This window comes from Platalea leucorodia, assembly GCF_965183815.1.
Source record: "Platalea leucorodia genome assembly, chromosome: 2".
Lineage (NCBI taxonomy): Eukaryota > Metazoa > Chordata > Aves > Pelecaniformes > Threskiornithidae > Platalea > Platalea leucorodia.
The window spans coordinates 127,522,760-127,539,264 of NC_138824.1; the positions used below are offsets into that span (position 1 = coordinate 127,522,760).

Below are 16,505 nucleotides of genomic sequence, written 5' to 3' on the forward strand. Positions count from 1 at the left end.
CAGCCTAGATCTCAACTGTCACCGCCTCGCCTTCCTCTCCGCTCCAGTCCCCAAACTACGCCTTCGGTCCACCGGCACGGGCTCTCACGCTAACAGGGGGTTAGCCGGCTCAGGAGGCAAGCAGCATTTCCAGCAGCCTTCCGTGATCCTCTGTCTACCCTTCCCACCGAAGAAGGTCAGAAGACCTGGTACAACTAGCAGCAGAAAAACAATAGCTCAGCTTTCAGTTGAATAGGAATGGTTGTTTTAGGAGGACGATACTACGCATTTCCAGGCAGTAACTGGTAACATCCTACAAACCGCCTTGAACCAGACAATTTTAAAGAGGAAACGTGCAAGTTAAAAAGAAACAGACCAAGGTGCATTCGTGGGGCCTGATTAGAATAACAGCCACTGCCAGCTAAAACATTCCAGTTGTGTGGAGAACAGAAACAGATGTGCTGCCTCCGCACTCTTTCCTTTCTATGTATTGCTTGTTAACTGCTTGATACGCAACGCAAAAGAACAGCAGCTCCAACTCCCTGAATTACAGATAAAGAATACATAACACACCAGGAAATAACCTAGATATTTACCTTAAATAACCTAGATATTTACCTTATATAACTTATTGTCTCCAAGCCCGTGGGCATCATGGAAGCAGCAATTGCAACAGATGTAAATAAGGAAAGGCTTGGCAGGCAAATACAATAAATCCGTTTCATACAAAAGGAACATCATAGCAGAAAAGCACTGAAAGAGGACTCTCCATACATCTTTAACTCTGACATGCAGGACGGAGAAGAAAATAGGAGCGTCTCAGTATCTCACCTATCCCTAACAGGGACGCCGTTGTTCTTCCACCCAACGTTACCCCAAAGGGGAAGCGCTATTCCTGCGTCCCAGCCTGCTCTGGTTTATGATCAAAGAGCTGAACAACTTGCTCCACAGTGAATGCACTGGACAAAAGCAGCAGTCCCTGAGCACTGGTACGCGTGAAGTCCGTTGTCCTTTGAATGGGTGTCACTGATTTTCTGGCTGCCAGACACCCACCCGGCCGCTCCCGCGCTTCCCCCCTCCCCAGGCGGACAGGGGGAGACAATAAGATGAAAAAGCTCATGGGCTGAGATAAAGACGGGGAGATCACTTATCAATTACTGTCACAGGAAAGACAGACTCGACTTGAGGAAAATTAATTTCTTGCCAATTAAAAATAGAGTAGGATGGTGAGAGACAGAAACTACAACACATTCCATCCACTCCTTCCCAGGCTCAACTTCACTCCTTCATTCCCACCTCCTCTACTCCTCATCCCACAACAGTGCAGGGGGATGGGGAAGGGGGGTCCGTCCATAACAGCTCCTCTCTGCCACTCCTTCCTCCTCACATTTCCCCCTGCTCCAGTGCGGGTCCTCCCCACAGGGTACAGTCCTTCACGAACTGCTCCAGCATGGCTGCCTTCCACCAGCCACAGCTCCTGCCAGAGAGTCTGCTCCTGCGTGGGCTCCCCTCCACAGGCTGCAGTCCCTGCCAGCAGCCTGCTCCGGCATGGGCTCTCCACGGGCTGCAGCTCCCTTCAGGGCGTGCCTGTCTGCTGCGGCAGGGTGGGTATCTCTCGGCTCCCGCGTGGTCCCCTCCACGGGCGGCAGGGTGGGTATCGGCTCCACACCAGGACTGCCTCCTCCTCATCGCCTCCTTCTTTGGTCTTGGTGTTCACAGAGCTGTTTCTCACTTTTTTTGTGTTTGTTTTTTTTTTTTTTTTTCTTTTCTCTTTTCCGTCTCTCTCTCCTCACTCCTCTCTCAGAGCTGCTGCGCAGCATTTTGCCCGTTCTTAAACACATTTTCCCCAAGGCACCACCAGCTTGGCTGGTGGGCTCAGCCTTGGCCAGCGGTGGGTCCGTTTTGGGGCTGGCTAGAACTGGCTGTGTTCAGCGCCGGTGCAGCCCCTGGCCTGTTCTCGCAGAGGCCACCCCTCTACCACCACCCCTGCTGCCAACACCTCGCCACCTACACCCGACACAGCACTTTGAAGTGCAATACTGACTTAAAAGTGGTTTAAAAGACCCAGCACGTTGTTTGAGATGTATGGCTTCTTAATGATTACTCACACCTATTTACCCAGAGTGTGTGTCATTTTCTAACCAGCAGTACACCCAGCCAAGAGTCCTCTACACCCTGTACCTCCAACCACAGCACATACCTGTGAGCTTCACTCTCCTCTACTGATGTCCAGAACAGTAACTACACACTTCTACCACCTCAGATTAACCGACTGACCCTTTTTGACTGTTCATCTAGACAGTCGTTGCTCCATGGCATAACTATTCTGCCATAGCTATGCAAATCTATCTTCAGGTAGACAAACTTGAGGCAACAATTTCACCAATGCAGAAGAAATTTCAGTTGACATCTTCACTTAACCCAGGGCCCTAGAGGAATCTTGGCTTTGGCATCACTCTTGTTCGAGCGCTTTACATCTATCTCAAACATTAGAGAGTGGATATACAGCTACTTTTAACATTTCCAGACAATTTGGTGAGCAAGCAGCAGACATCTTTATACAGTCATGTTTCACTTATAAAACAGAGGCCCAACTCTTGGCAAATACTCAGCACCTAGAACATCACATTAAGGTTTCTGAGGTTACCAAAGAAAAAGCTTACGCTTTCTTTACTAAGCAAGTACAGAGCCTTTGCTGCAAATGACCCAACGTCATTATCAAGCACAGGCCAACTGAGCGGGTGCTGCTCCAAGACTCCAGTACAGTTTTTACTTCCCTAAGATGCAATGAACTCTGATTTTATGCTAGGAAACGCAATCTAACATCTCCAGGCCGAGAAACACATTTATGAATGGCCTCTCTTGTTACACAACTACAGCTGAGCCACTGACCTCACCGTAAAAGACACGGCGCTGTCAGACTGAATGCAGTCAAAGAGACGGAGCAAGACATACAGCGAACAGTGCTGGCACACCCTCCAACTACCTAACTGCTTACCACAGAAGTATCTTTTAAAAAAATACAGCATAATTTAAAAACACCTTCCCACCAAGGTCAGCAGAACGTCCTGAAAAAGCACATGGTAAAACAGATTTCTGTGAACACAGGAATCCCACGTATAACGGAAGGTTAAGGTCATGGTTCAACTCAGCAACACCCTATCTTTTTCTGACACCTGCTGCCTTGCTGGAGTGGATGCCAGAGACCTTGCCACTTCAAAAAAAAAAAAAAAAAAGCCAAACAACAACAACAAAAAAACCCAACACATTTCTGGCCAAATTCCTCACTCACTTCTCTCCTGCACAAAAAAATAACATCTGAGAAAAAGACTATATTAAGACAGTGCACATTCTTATTTTAGCTTTAAGTACTTCACAATGAATTTTTTAAATCAAAGTGTCAACCTCAGATAGCTAAAGCAATACATGACAGAAGTTGAGGTAGAAGTATAGACCTGTGGCTACTTAACACATTTATAATTTTCAGTTTACAAGCATCTATGAAAAAATTTGTAAAAAAAAAAAAATGAAAACTAATAAAGTTGTACATGTATTATGAATGCATAACCAAGAACAGAATCCCATTATTTGTTTCTCATGGAGGTATTTCAGCATGAGAACTGCACCAAAGGCATTCCAGTTGAAGCTTCCTTAGGCATGAACAGATTTCACTTTTTTTTTTAATTTTATTTTTGCAGTCTGATCTCAGTAAGGATTATGAATTGTCAGTGCCTACTGCAAAGACACCTATCAAGAAACTATGTAGATGGCATGGCTTTGTTAAGCTATTAAATGTACACGTTAGAACACAATTTACATCTATGCCAGTTTTCAAACAATCTGCAGATGGATATTTATGCAGGAGAAAAGTTTCAAACACACAATTTAAAAGCTCTAACTCACATCCTTTGGAAGTGTTACGGCCTAGAACAGCGTTTGACAGAATTCAAAACTGTTCCAACAAATCTAGTTCAACCCAGCAACAAGCAATTTTACTCAAATGCTTGTGGAATTAAGTCTAAAAACATACCCCCCCTCGAGAATCAAGAAACTATTAAACCTTTTGGACAAGCAGCTCAGTAAAATTTCAGGCGGTGGGAGATAGTGCATCTCTCTTCCTCCCGCTCGGTTGCTAATCTCTTTTCCCCATCTCACTGGATCTTGCTGGGAAATCTGGAGAATGAAAGGCGAGATGTGATGTGGGCTCCTCCTCTCCCACCCCCTCAGGGTTAAAGAGCTCCTGTCCCTCGAGAACCCTCCTCCTCCTCACCCAAGCAGCATCGGGGCTCTAGCTCCTTCCAGCAACAAGAGAGAAGGTCGAGGGGGAGGATAATTAACTCAGAAGTAAGGTAGGGGTAAGTGGCTCCTTTCCAACCCTTCACTTCTCATTACTGCGCAGGTATTACCCCTCCCCATCCCACGGCCAAACTCTGGCAGCTAATTTTATTCATAAGTCAATGACAGGACTGAAGACTGAGGGGGACACATGATTAGTGCTGCAGATGCCCCAGCAACATTAGATCCAAAAATTTTGCTATTATTTATAATTGCATACATTTAGAATCATTATGATATCGGTTTAAAAGGATTATCTGAATTATAAGGCATGATAACTTTATCCCACAATTCACTGCCTGACAAATAAATATTATCCAGTTGTTACTCTCAGAAGCAGCACAACATATATGCTAAAAAAATATTTAAGGACACCAAGATGACACAATCACAGCTGTAACACACCTTACTTGTACATATGCCAAAGCACTTCCAACAGAAAAAAAAAAAGCACAGAGACACAATAGTTATAAAACCCCCTAGATGTGTTAAAAACTATTACAAAAAAAGTGATGGAAGCTCTCTCCCATTGTTTTACAAAATTTTCAAGGTCCCCTTTTGTCATGGTTTAACCCCAGTTGGCAACCAAGCACCACACAGCCACTTGCTCACCCTCCCCCCCCCTCTGTGGGACAGGGAGAAAATCGGAAGGGCAAAAGTAAAAAAAAAAAACAAAAATAACAACAAAAAAACCACAAAACCACAAAACAACTCGTGGGTTGAGATAAGAAAGTTTAATGACTGAAATAAAATAATAAATTGTAATGAAAACAACAAAGAGAGAAACAAAACCCAGGAAAAACTAGTGACACCCACCGATCGATGCCTAGCCCGTCCCCAAGCAGCGATTGCTGCCCCCCAGACAGCTCCCTCCAGTTTCTATACTGGGCATGACGTCATATGGTATGGAATAGCCCTTTGGCCAGTTTGGGTCAGCTGTCCTGGCTGTGCCCCCTCCCAGCTTCTTGTGCACCTCCTCACCGGCAGGGCAGTACAAGAAGCTGAAGAGTCCTTGACTTAGTGTAAGCACTGCTCAGCAACAACAAAACACCAGTGTGCTACCAACATTATTCTCATCCTAAATCCAAAACACAGCACTATACCAGCTACTACGAGGAAAATTAACTCTATCCCAGCTGAAACCAGGACACATTTATACACAGTGCAAAAACCACCAGCCTCTGAAACTAAAAACAGCTAGCCCAATTGCATACCTGCTGGGAGATTTCTGGACTACGTATTTGCCTAAACAAGCTGGTTTTTAACTGAACTCTTGCATCAATGCAGGCAGTCATTTGACCAGGCTTCAGAATCGTCAGGCATACCACCTCTGAACTAGAAAAACCCAAGATCACCAAGCTCATTCAGGCACCTTAGATTTAGGATCATAGAAACAGAAGTCGAGCACCCCTCAGCTTCTATTTTTTTCTACATATTATTTAAAAGAGAAAAATGTGGCAACTTAAACCACAGAGAAACATAAAAACCCAAGCCTTCCAAAGTTGAAGTAACAAATTTCTTACTTCTAACTGAAATGTATTTGTGAAAATGAAATACAGTTGTTACAAAAATGACAAGGAAATACCTACGTAAATCAAAAACAAGATCAATCATACCTAAAGAAAGTGTTTATCAAGAAAACTCATTTACAGTAACAGTATCTTGCATGAAAGGTGGTATACTTCACAGTGTTAAAGAAACATTCATGAAACATTATCTAAGTTGAATAATGACACAGAACAATACAAAACTCCAAAGCCACGCTTTTCAATATTCTAATTTAATCAGAGTATTTGTAATTAACAGACGACTTACAGAATCATCACTGAGTTGCAGAAAAAAAAAAAAATAATCTTTAGAGAAAGACCATCTCATGTAACTACCAACCTTACTGATAAAAAGTGTAAATATTTAAAGAATGTGAACAGCTCCTAAAGTTTATTTGTTTGGGTTGTTTTTAGTGTTAGCCATCTCAATGACATTAAACTTTCACCTTCCTCTTCTCTAATCTTCTTTGTTGAAAACTGAGCTCTTCTAAACTGACTCAGCTGTCCCTTGGGAACTTCCATAGCTGTTAAGTGACAGGGCAGAAAGAATGTTAAATTGACAAGAGATCTTCACTGTTAACTCTTTGAGACAAGCAGGTATTAGCAAAAAATTGAATCCATGTATTCTCCTTTTTGACTATTACTACCATTGTGCTGTGAAAATCTTAAGTCTACAAGGTTTCTAATCATATCAGAGCTATACTTTAAAAGTGTTTGTATTATGACTCAGAAACCAAACCTTCTCAAATACTCCCGCTAGTAGCCCCACTTCTGCTTTCCCTCAAGACCTACAAACACATTTCCATCACCACTAGCCCATCCAGGGCATTTTCGTCAAACGAGGGCTCCCACGACCCTGTGCAAGTCTCCCCTCAAGCCCTCTGATCACTGTTCCGGCTCCTCCAAAATAACACCTAGAGCAATGAGCGAATTTTATGTCTCATCGGTGAGAAAATTTTAGTAAACAGCATCGCTTGCCTGCGTCGCAGCATCTCCACGTGTGAAATAGAGAAAATAACACCAAGTCCTGAATTTATTTTACCACAAAATTGCTCAAAAGCTTTAGTTAAAAGCGCGCTACATCCATCCTCCTCTCTGAGCCCGATGCGGTACGTACTTCCACCCGGTACATGATTTTTAGATACGCAACTGTTCCCAATGGTATCAGCAACGCTACACCGCGATGAAATTATGTACCGGATTATGTATTTGCAGGACGAGCATCCCCAAGTCCTGCCCTTGCTGCTCCCCAGGGATCGCTGCAGAGGCCGGGGACAGCCCAGGAGCGCCGGGCTGCAGCAGGCCACCCAAAGTTTCCTCAGACGCTCCAAGTACGAGGCACAATTAAGCAAACCCCCCTTTCGCTAAGGATTTTAAAAATCGAAAACACCCTCCGGAAATTCGTTATCCCCACCGCTCACTTCCACCTTTTTACCCCTCCCTCCGCAACTTCACCCGGTCCCGGTCCCGGTCCCAGCACCCCGCTCCCTCTCGCCGCCCGCCGCCGCTGGGGTCAGGCCCGCCCTCGCGGCAGGCAGCTCCCCACCCCGCTCCCCCGCTTTTTTAACCCAAGCCCCTACTCACCGGGCCCGCCCCTAAGGGCGCCCAGGGGCCGGACGCGCCGCTCGCCCCCGGGCCCGCCGGGACCCGCCGGGACCCGCAGCCCCGTTCCCGCCGCGGCCGCGCGCCCCCGGCCAACCGACCGCTGCCCCCGCGCGCGCAGGCGCCCTGCTGCGCGCGCGCGCGCGCGCGCCCCCTCCTCTCCCCTCCCCGCCGCCTGCCGGGGGCGGGGCGCGCGCGTGCCCAACGGCTGCCGGTGGGACCCGGCCGCCGCGGCGGCTGAGGGGGCGAGGGGCGGGATGGCGGTGAGGCGGCGCGGCCGGCCGGCCTTCCCTTCCTTCCCTTCTTCCTCCCTTCCTCCTCCTCTCCTTCCCTCCTTCCTTCCCTTCTTCCTCCTTTCCTCCTCCTCTCCTTCCCTCCTTCCTTCCCTCCTTCCTTCCCTTCTTCCTCCTTTCCTCCTCCTTCCCTCCCTTCCCTCCCTCCCTCCCTCCTTCCTTCCCTTCTTCGTCCTTTCCTTTCCTCCTTTCCTCCCTTCCCTCCCTCCTTCTCTCCCTCCTTCCTCCTTCCCTCCCTCCTTCCTCCTTTCCTTCCCTCCTTTCCTCCCTTCCTTCCCTCCCTCCCTCCTTCCTTCCCTTCTTCCTCCTTCCCTCCTCCTCTCCTTCCCTCCTCCTCTCCTTCCCTCCTTCCTTCCCTTCTTCCTCCTTCCCTCCTCCTCTCCTTCCCTCCTTCCTCCTTCCCTCCTCCTCTCCTTCCCTCCTTCCTTCCCTTCTTCCTCCTTTCCTCCTCCTTCCCTCCCTTCCCTCCTCCTTCCCTCCTTTCCTCCCTTCCCTCCTCCTTCCCTCCTTTCCTCCCTCCCTCCCTCCTTCCTTCCCTTCTTCCTCCTTCCCTCCTCCTTTCCTTCCCTCCTTCCTTCCCTTCTTCCTCCTTTCTTTCCCTCCTTTCCTTCCTTCCCTCCCTTCCTCCTTCCCTCCCTCCTTCCTTCCGTCCTTTCCTCCCTTCCTCCTTCCCTTCCTCCTTCCCTTCCTCCCTCCCTCCTTCTCTCCCTTCCTCCTTCCTTCCCTCCTTCCTTCCATTCTTCCTCCTTTCCTTCCCTCCATTGCTCCTTTCCCTCCCTCCTTCCCTTCCTTCCCTCCCTCCCTTCCTTCCCAAAGGGAATGGATCCCTACCCACCTCCACACCACGGCGGCACCGCCATCGACCCATCCTTATTCCCTCAGCCGTGGCAGCTCCTCGGCGGGGCTGGGAGTACCGGGCCGTGCGGGCCTTATCCGCTTGTTTGCTTTAGGATTTCAGAGCAAACTCGGGAGGCATAACGTTATCAGCACAGGTGAGCCGGTGCCGGCGGCTCGGCACGCCCGGCGTGTTCGTGGCTGGGTGCCGCAGCCCTGCCAGGTCTTGCCGTTCGCGGGAATGCCGACGCGCCTGGCGTTTGTGAACTTGCAGGGGAGCTTTGAGGGCCGTGGGCATCGCGGCATTTGCATTGCTGGTACTTGTCAAAGGTCAGACGTGGAGAGTTTTGCTTCTTCTCAAAATGTATCATATTTAGCACTTCTTTACAGTGAAATTAGGTGGGGCTTGGCAGGAGTTATTAGAATCTCAGAAATCAGAACTTAAGATACCCACTTCCAAACCCCAATTGCTCAGGGAAGAGAAAGGTGTTCCCCTACCTAAATCTTAAGTGCAATCACAAAAGGGCTTTTTGTGTTGAACGCTAACAGAGTGCCGACAAAACCCCTTCCAGTGTGCACGCCCACGGGCAGACGGCTGCAAGCGTTTATCTGTTCGTGGCCAGTTTTCTCAGTATTTGGAAAAAAGCCTCAAAGGTATTTTTGTCTGCAGTACAAATCAGATCACCCTATGGATTAGCCAAAATTCATATTGCTAGAATCATAGAATCGTTTAGGTTGGAAAAGACCTTTAAGATCATCGAGTCCAACCGTTAACCCAGCACTGCCAAGCCCACCACTAAACCGTGTCCCTAAGCGCCACGTCTGCCCGGCTTTTAAATCCCCCCAGGGATGGGGACTCAACCACTTCCCTGGGCAGCCTGTGCCAGTGCCTGACAGCCCTTTCGGTGAAGAAGTTTTTCCCAATATCCAACCCAAACCTGCCCTGGCGCAGCTTGAGGCCGTTCCCTCTCGTCCCATCGCTTGTTCCTGGGGAGCAGAGACCGACCCCCCCGGCTCCAGCCTCCTTTCAGGCTGTTGCAGAGAGCGATGAGGGCTCCCCTCAGCCTCCTCTTCTCCAGGCTGAGCCCCCCCAGCTCCCTCAGCTGCTCCTCCCCAGCCTTGTGCTCCAGCCCCTTCACAATAATATAACGTTTGTTGTTTCTCCATGCAAAACTTTCCAGCATAACTGCCCCCACCCGCAGAAAACGAATGATTATTTTAAATTATTTGGTCAAAATATCAAAGCGGTTTCACGGACAACGGCAAGAAAAGCAGGAGGGGAGCAGCAGGGTTGACCACGGTGCTGCCCTGCTGAGTCCGCCTGGCTCTAGGGTGGGCCTGCAGACGTGCCCATCAGGAGCTGGAATATTCCACCCAGACCTCATAAAGTTGCACCCAAGAGAAATCTGCTGTCAAGCGCTAAAAAAGCCCTTCAAGAAAAAGGCAAAATTTATTTTCTTTTGTGGTGAGAAATTACTTCTGTTGAAAGAACCAGAGAGGAGAAAAATTCTGTTTAAAAGTGTAAGAAATTAAATGAAGCAAGATGTTGTAAATGTTTTTGCAAGAAAAAAAAAAAACACAACACTGAAACTGTCAGAAATTAGATCTGAGGGAGAATGAAGGCTAGTCTTAAATTCCTTCAGTTTGTAAATAGTGAAGGATGTTGATAATCCAAAAATAAAAGATGTATGAGTAGTTGTCCACTAAAAACTGTATGAGTGACCCCGTTTCTGATGGTATCAGTCACACCTATGGACAGTTTTAGTGGGATTTTATAAGATTATGTAATTTTCAAATCCAGATGCTACTTGCTGGTTGTAATTAAATCTGTCAAAGCGGCATCGGTCCCAAAGACATGAAGTTTCTGTTAGCGCTGCGAGAACGAGAGCTGCAGATACAGAAGACGCTCCGCTGAGAGAGTGGCAGAGAGCGTTAGTCGTCGTTTGACCCGGCGAGAGTGCATTGGCATTATCCGGCTTGTCTGTCCCCGCGCTTCCCGCGGATTTAATCAGCGGGTTCCTTAAGTCCCAACGCACGCAGCAAATCACATCCTCGCTCGTCCTGCAGGCCAACACAGATAGGTAAGCGAACGGCGAGACGCGAAGCTCTTACGGCGCGGTGGTCTCGCGGGACAGATAAGGGAGGAGAAGGGGTGGCCATAGGCGTGCGTGAAGACGCCAGACGCGAATCGGGATGCGCAGAGGATCCGCAAGTGTTGCGTGGACTTGGAGGTATCGGGGATACTGCGTTACGGGGGTATCAAGGATCTGTGAGAAATCTGGGCCGTTGCAGGGATGGCGTCGTGGGGGACGTGGGAACAAAATGCGCCGAGAACAGCAATTAACTCCGTTTATGGCCCGTGGAACGCTCTGTTAAACTGATACAAGCACTTCTATGGCTACGCTTTTCTCAAAGTCCCTCTGCGTGTTTTCCTCCACAAGCGTCCTTATCTGGCAAATTTAACATTTGCCAAACTTTCTTTAATCGGGTTTCTTTCCTCTGGACTAAATGTTAACGCTTGTTCTAAAAAATAAAACCCTCTTGTAGATCTCACGGGAACAGAGCCTGTATTGAGAAGGGTCCTGAGTCTGGAGTCTCCTTCAGTGATCTATCTTTAATCTTTTCTTAAGCAAAACCTTACATTTTCCCCTACCTCAAAATTTCAGATCGTCCTAGATGAGATCTTTAGCTGTTAATTTTAATCTCACTTGTAGAATATGACCAGAACTGAACTTAGGCTACCCAGCATATCAGCCATCTATCACTGGGCCCCACGCCACACGCAAATGCGGTACAAGCGATTTTTTCCCCAAATGCCCCAGTGACTCAAAGTTTTCAAAGTGTAAAATGATATTTTTGAAATCCTTGAAAAAGACCAAAGATCATGAGTTGTGGAAACAATGCCATCCAATAAATAATCATCTGTAAACTTAGTAGCAGGCATTTCAGTGGAATCTCCAGTTCGGAGAAGGACATACAGTATATGGCATGTCGAGTAACTTTATTATGTTGAGGTGATGAACGGACCTTTTTTTTCCTGTCTGGGAAGAGGCAATGATATCAGACAGAAAACCTGATACCTCACCAGTTTTCTTAGCACAGCATAAAGAGTTTCCCTCAGAACTCAAATCCAGACCAGCAAGTTCTCGGTGCTACTAAAAAATGACCGATGAAGCGATCCTGGATGTAGTTTATCTCAATACAGCGACCTAGAAATAGCGGAATTTCTGAGCAAATGGAATCAGAACATGGGTCGTTTGGGTCTGTTTCTGTTAGCGTTGCTATTTGCTGAGCAGGAGCAGATTTTAAAGCCCTGCCGGTTAGTTGCCTATTCACATAGACATCAGTGACCTGAAGTAAAACTGCTCCATAACACGACGTGTAGAAGATGTACGGAAGCACCGTTTTCTTGGATGCAGATACAAAGTCCACATCAGACGCTCTTGCCTGCAGCGAGTGTGAAAGCAGCCTTTCTGTTCGCCTCTATTCTTCAATCTCACAGCTTAAACACAGGCCTTTTACCTGATCAATCTTTCAGATGAAAGCTGTTTGCCTGATGCGGTGTGGCCTCGAAAGGTGAACAGCAGCAGTGACCCGTTCCTGCATACAGATGTGAGACAGAGGAACCTTCGGAAGGGAGATCTGACTTCCCAGGCAGTGTCTCGCACACAAAATCCAAGCGGTGTTTGTGCGGGCACAAGAGGAAGTTCCGCCTCGAGTGTCCAGTGACTCGCGATCCCCGTGACACCTGTATTTTCTGGAAGAGCGTTAAGATAGTTGCGTTAAATCCAGAGGTCTGTGCTCCTGTTTTCACTGTGTCTTTTTCAGCTATGCCCTATTTTAAACCTTGGAGCCCAATCCTAGCGGGCAAACACTCTGCAGCACAAAATAACTTCCACGGAAATACACCCTGGCGGTGGTGACCCGCTGTCACAGCTGTACAAGTCAGCAAAGCAGGGATCACTTTAACATGGGGCAGGTCAAGTTATAGATGACAGCGTGGTATCAGTAGCAAGGAGTTTAGAACGGGCTTCAAAAGTCATCCCAGCGACTGGTGGACGTTCAAGCAATTGGTTCATGCTGAATTTCACGTCACTACAGCTACGCTGTTAGTGGGACCCAACCTCCTCTGGATACAGGTACACGAGATGGAAATTATGTCTTTGCTTTGTCGCGGTAAGGCTTTGGCTCCCTGCCTGAAATAACAGCTGTATCCCAGGGTAAAGTTACAGGACTGTTCAGGGTGACACCCATTTATGTCCCACAGATTGGGGGGCAATAGCCTGGGAGTAAAGGGATAGAGGGGATGTTTGATAAAATGAAAAAGGGGTTAAATCAGGAAGACTGGAAAGGGATTTGAAACAAGAGGGAGAGTGACTGACAAAGAAAAAGGGGTTAGGTCTTCTAAGGGACAGCAGAAAACAGACACAAAGCATGGCAGAAGCGAGAAGTAAATGAAAAGGGCATTAACCTGAAATACCGGAGAGGAAATGAGAGTTAGAAGAAAATAGGAACAGAGGTAAAGACAGACAAAATCAGTGGGCTGCTGGCTGAGAGCATGAGAAGTTTTATTCCGTTGGTGTTTGTTGGTGTACAGGCCAGTGGGGAAAGCGGCGGTACGGTGACTCAGTGTGAGCGTTTTATCAAAGTCCCTGTAGCAGCTAAACATTTAATCAGAGAGGACGGGTCTTTTTGAACATGGGCCTCTGTACTTTCCTGGGCTTCTCGCTGACGTAATCCAGTGTTTCACATGATAAAGTCCCATGCAAGGGTCAGTTAAAACACTAGGGAGACTTCACAAAATGTAACGAGGATGGTCTCATTTTTCACATTCTGCCTGAGCTGCTCCTTGTTCCTCAGTCCTTGTTTCCTTAGCTCAGTCTGGATTACAGTTTCCTTGCAAATAGGGAGAAAGCAAGGACCCAGAGGTTCACACATCTCTGTGGTGAATTCAGTGATAAATGCCAACGGATTGGCCACAAGGACCCTGGCAGATAAAGGCAAGTTATTCCTGAACTAGCGTTATCAAGGATAGATGGGAATAAATTGTCACTCCGCCGTTGTCCCAGGCTCATGCTGTTTCCCTGTGAGAATGAGAAAGGAAAAGACGAGGCACCCAAGCCTCCATACGATTTCATTGAATTCCGTATGCATAACCGTTAATAAGTAGTATGCTAGGAAGGAGGGTGCATAAACCTTAAAACATCCAGCCCAAGCTGTTGTCAGGTCATTAGCCTAACTTCTACAAATAACACAAAGTTACTTCTTTGAGTCAAAATGCATAGCAGCTGTCAGATTCTTCTGCATGTATCCAGACTTAAAACTGGTGTTCAGGTTTGCAGCTGAAAATGAATTTTCCCCCTGTGGAATTAGCACAGACCTCGGTCTCCTACCTGACTGTGCCCTGCTGCACAGCTCCATCAGCTAAAATCTCCTGGGCATATTTTACACAAAGAGCAGCTTTCTCTTGCAGCAGGGGCCTCAGGCCTTAGGGACGCCTGGACTGGGGTTAAGAACAATTTATTTTTTGAAAGATTTCACATTTTAGTTTGGGTTTTTTTCCAGCTGATCTGGAACAACAGAACACTTTGGCAGATTTCCTAGTACAAGGTGTGTACTCCAGAGGTGCAGACACAGGGACTACGGCCACAGCCTGCTGGGCCAGCTGGGATGTCACCGGTCATTTTTGTGGCTACGGGGAGAAGGATGAGCAAAGCCAAGGTGCGAGGGCAGCGAGGCAGGGATACGCGGTCTATTCAGAGTACGGCAGCTGTGGTCCAGTTTGTAGACATGAAAATTACCTGAAGATGCTGCTGAGGCTGGAGGAAGGAAAGTGAATGCATGAGGGACAGACCCTGATCAGGGTCAGGGCAGGGAATGAGGAGGGAGAATTCTGTAACGGAAAGAAGCCCAACCACACTGATAAGCCAATGAGACTTTTTCGGAGCCCCTTCCAGACCATCGTTTTAAAAGTAAAACAGAGTAGAGGGGAGGGTTGGTCAGGCCAGCTCTACGCCATTTATCATAGACTTGCCTGGCCTGAGTTACCAGGTTCTCAGGGTAAAACTTTTAAGCTGTGCATCCCCATGCAGAATTGTCTATTGCTCACACGCAAGATTATTTCTTTCCTCCAATATTTCCTCTTGCTCCCTGGGAGAGTTTTCTTGTTGCGGTTGTGAAAGCTACTCATTCAAAGAGATACGTTTCCACCAGTACAGCTTCGGGCTGGCACCTACAAGCTGGCCCAGAAGTCACTTGCTGCTCAAGCCTTGGGTTGGTTTTGTGTCAACCACCGCCAACCTTTGATTATTTGCTGCCACTTGGTGGCTATTGCAGATACTACCTGATGTCCCTTCCCCACTGCTCGCTCTTCACTGGGTCTGCCAGGGATAAACATCTCCTACGCATGTACAACCCCATGGCGGGGATCTGAATGCGCCCTGCTTTGAAACAGCAGCCTCCCCTGGAGGTCCATGCTGCCAAATGCTGAGGCACCCAGAGGGCTATACTTGTGAGAATGGGGGGAAATCAAGAGTATTTTGGGATGCGGATAATTAAATCAGTTGGGCTCGATGATCTTAAAGGTCTCTTCCAACCTAAATGATACAATGATTCTATGATTCCCGTACCCGAGGCTGTCCCGAGTACCTGTGCGCACCTTCTAACATGCTCCAGTGGCCCAGGCCTTCTCCAGTCACGGCATCTTCATCGCAGCTCAGCCGAGGGTGGCAGTGGCCGCAGGACTTTTCAGCTGTTGATGTTCAGCCATGGGATAAATAGATTTTGCTGGCTGCAATGAAGCAGTTAATTACAATTTCATTTTTTTTGGCATCTCATGATGGAAAATGATGTACCTTCTGGGTTTATTATTACTTAGAATCATGGAATCGTTAAGGTTGGAAAAGACCCTTAAGATCATCGAGTCCAACCGTTAACCCAGCACTGCCAAGCCCACCACTAAACCGTGTCCTCGAGCACCACGTCTACCCGGCTTTTAAATACCCCCAGGGATGGGGACTCAACCACTGCCCTGGGCAGCCTGTGCCAGGGCCTGACAGCCCTTTGGGGGAAGAAATTGTTCCTAATATCCAACCTAAACCTCCCCTGGCGCAGCTTGAGGCCGTTCCCTCTCGTCCCATCGCTTGTTCCTGGGGAGCAGAGACCGACCCCCCCGGCTCCAGCCTCCTTTCAGGCCGTTGCAGAGAGCGATGAGGGCTCCCCTCAGCCTCCTCCTCTCCAGGCTGAGCGCCCCCAGCTCCCCCAGCCGCTCCTCCCCAGCCTTGTGCTCCAGCCCCTGCCCCAGCCTCGCTGCCCTGCTCTGGCCACGCTCCAGCCCCTCCATGGCCGCCTTGTATCTTACTTACGTGTGATTCTAGAGCAAGAAAAATGTTCTTGGCGCAGCAAGGAGCAAATAAGGAGTCGGAGCATCTCCGCTGGAGGCTAGCCAACGTGCCGGTGAGGTGCGGGTTTAAAAACAAACAAAAAAAAAAACAGCAAAAAGGACAGAGCGGGGGCAGCGCGGAGGCCGCTGAGGCACCTCGCTCGCCCGCCCGCCCGCCTGCTGCCACCACCAAGATGGCGGCGCGGCGCCGCCGTCCCGCCCCCGCGGCGCCCTTCCCTCCCTGGGCCGGCCGCGGCCGCCGGCCGCCGCGGTGGCTGCTGCCGCCGCCGCCTGTCGCCCTGTGATGAGAGCATCAGCCCTCACTGCCACGTCTCCCGGGCAGCTGCGGCGGCGGTGCGGGCAGCCGGCGGTGTGCAGGGCCGCGCCGGGGCGCCGAGGCCGGGCTCGCCCGCCTCCTCCTCTTCCCTTCCTTTCCCTGCGGCCGCCCGCCTCTGCTCCTGCCCCGCGGCGGGCAGCGGCGAGGTGGGTCTGCCCGGCGGGAGGAGAGGCAGCCGCCACCGCCGACCGCAGCCT

The 16,505-nt window shown here is 48.8% G+C and overlaps 1 protein-coding gene across 8 annotated transcripts in view; it reads right to left on the reverse strand.

Annotated features, from left to right (window-relative positions):
* B4GALT4 (beta-1,4-galactosyltransferase 4) overlaps window positions 1-16,192 on the reverse strand; it is a 45,236-nt gene extending 29,044 nt beyond the window's left edge. For 4 of the 8 annotated variants that reach the window (XM_082335239.1, XM_082335236.1, XM_082335233.1 and 1 more), the window contains exon 1: window positions 8,592-9,489. The gene's annotated coding sequence lies outside the window, so the exon portion shown is untranslated. Of the gene's footprint in view, window positions 1-4,039; window positions 4,153-7,445; window positions 7,530-8,591; window positions 9,490-12,112; window positions 12,348-15,248; window positions 15,381-15,954 lie in introns of those variants that run through there. The other 4 variants (XM_082335231.1, XM_082335232.1, XM_082335235.1 and 1 more) reach the window with 4 other exon arrangements.
* Window positions 16,193-16,505: the final 313 nt, after the last annotated feature.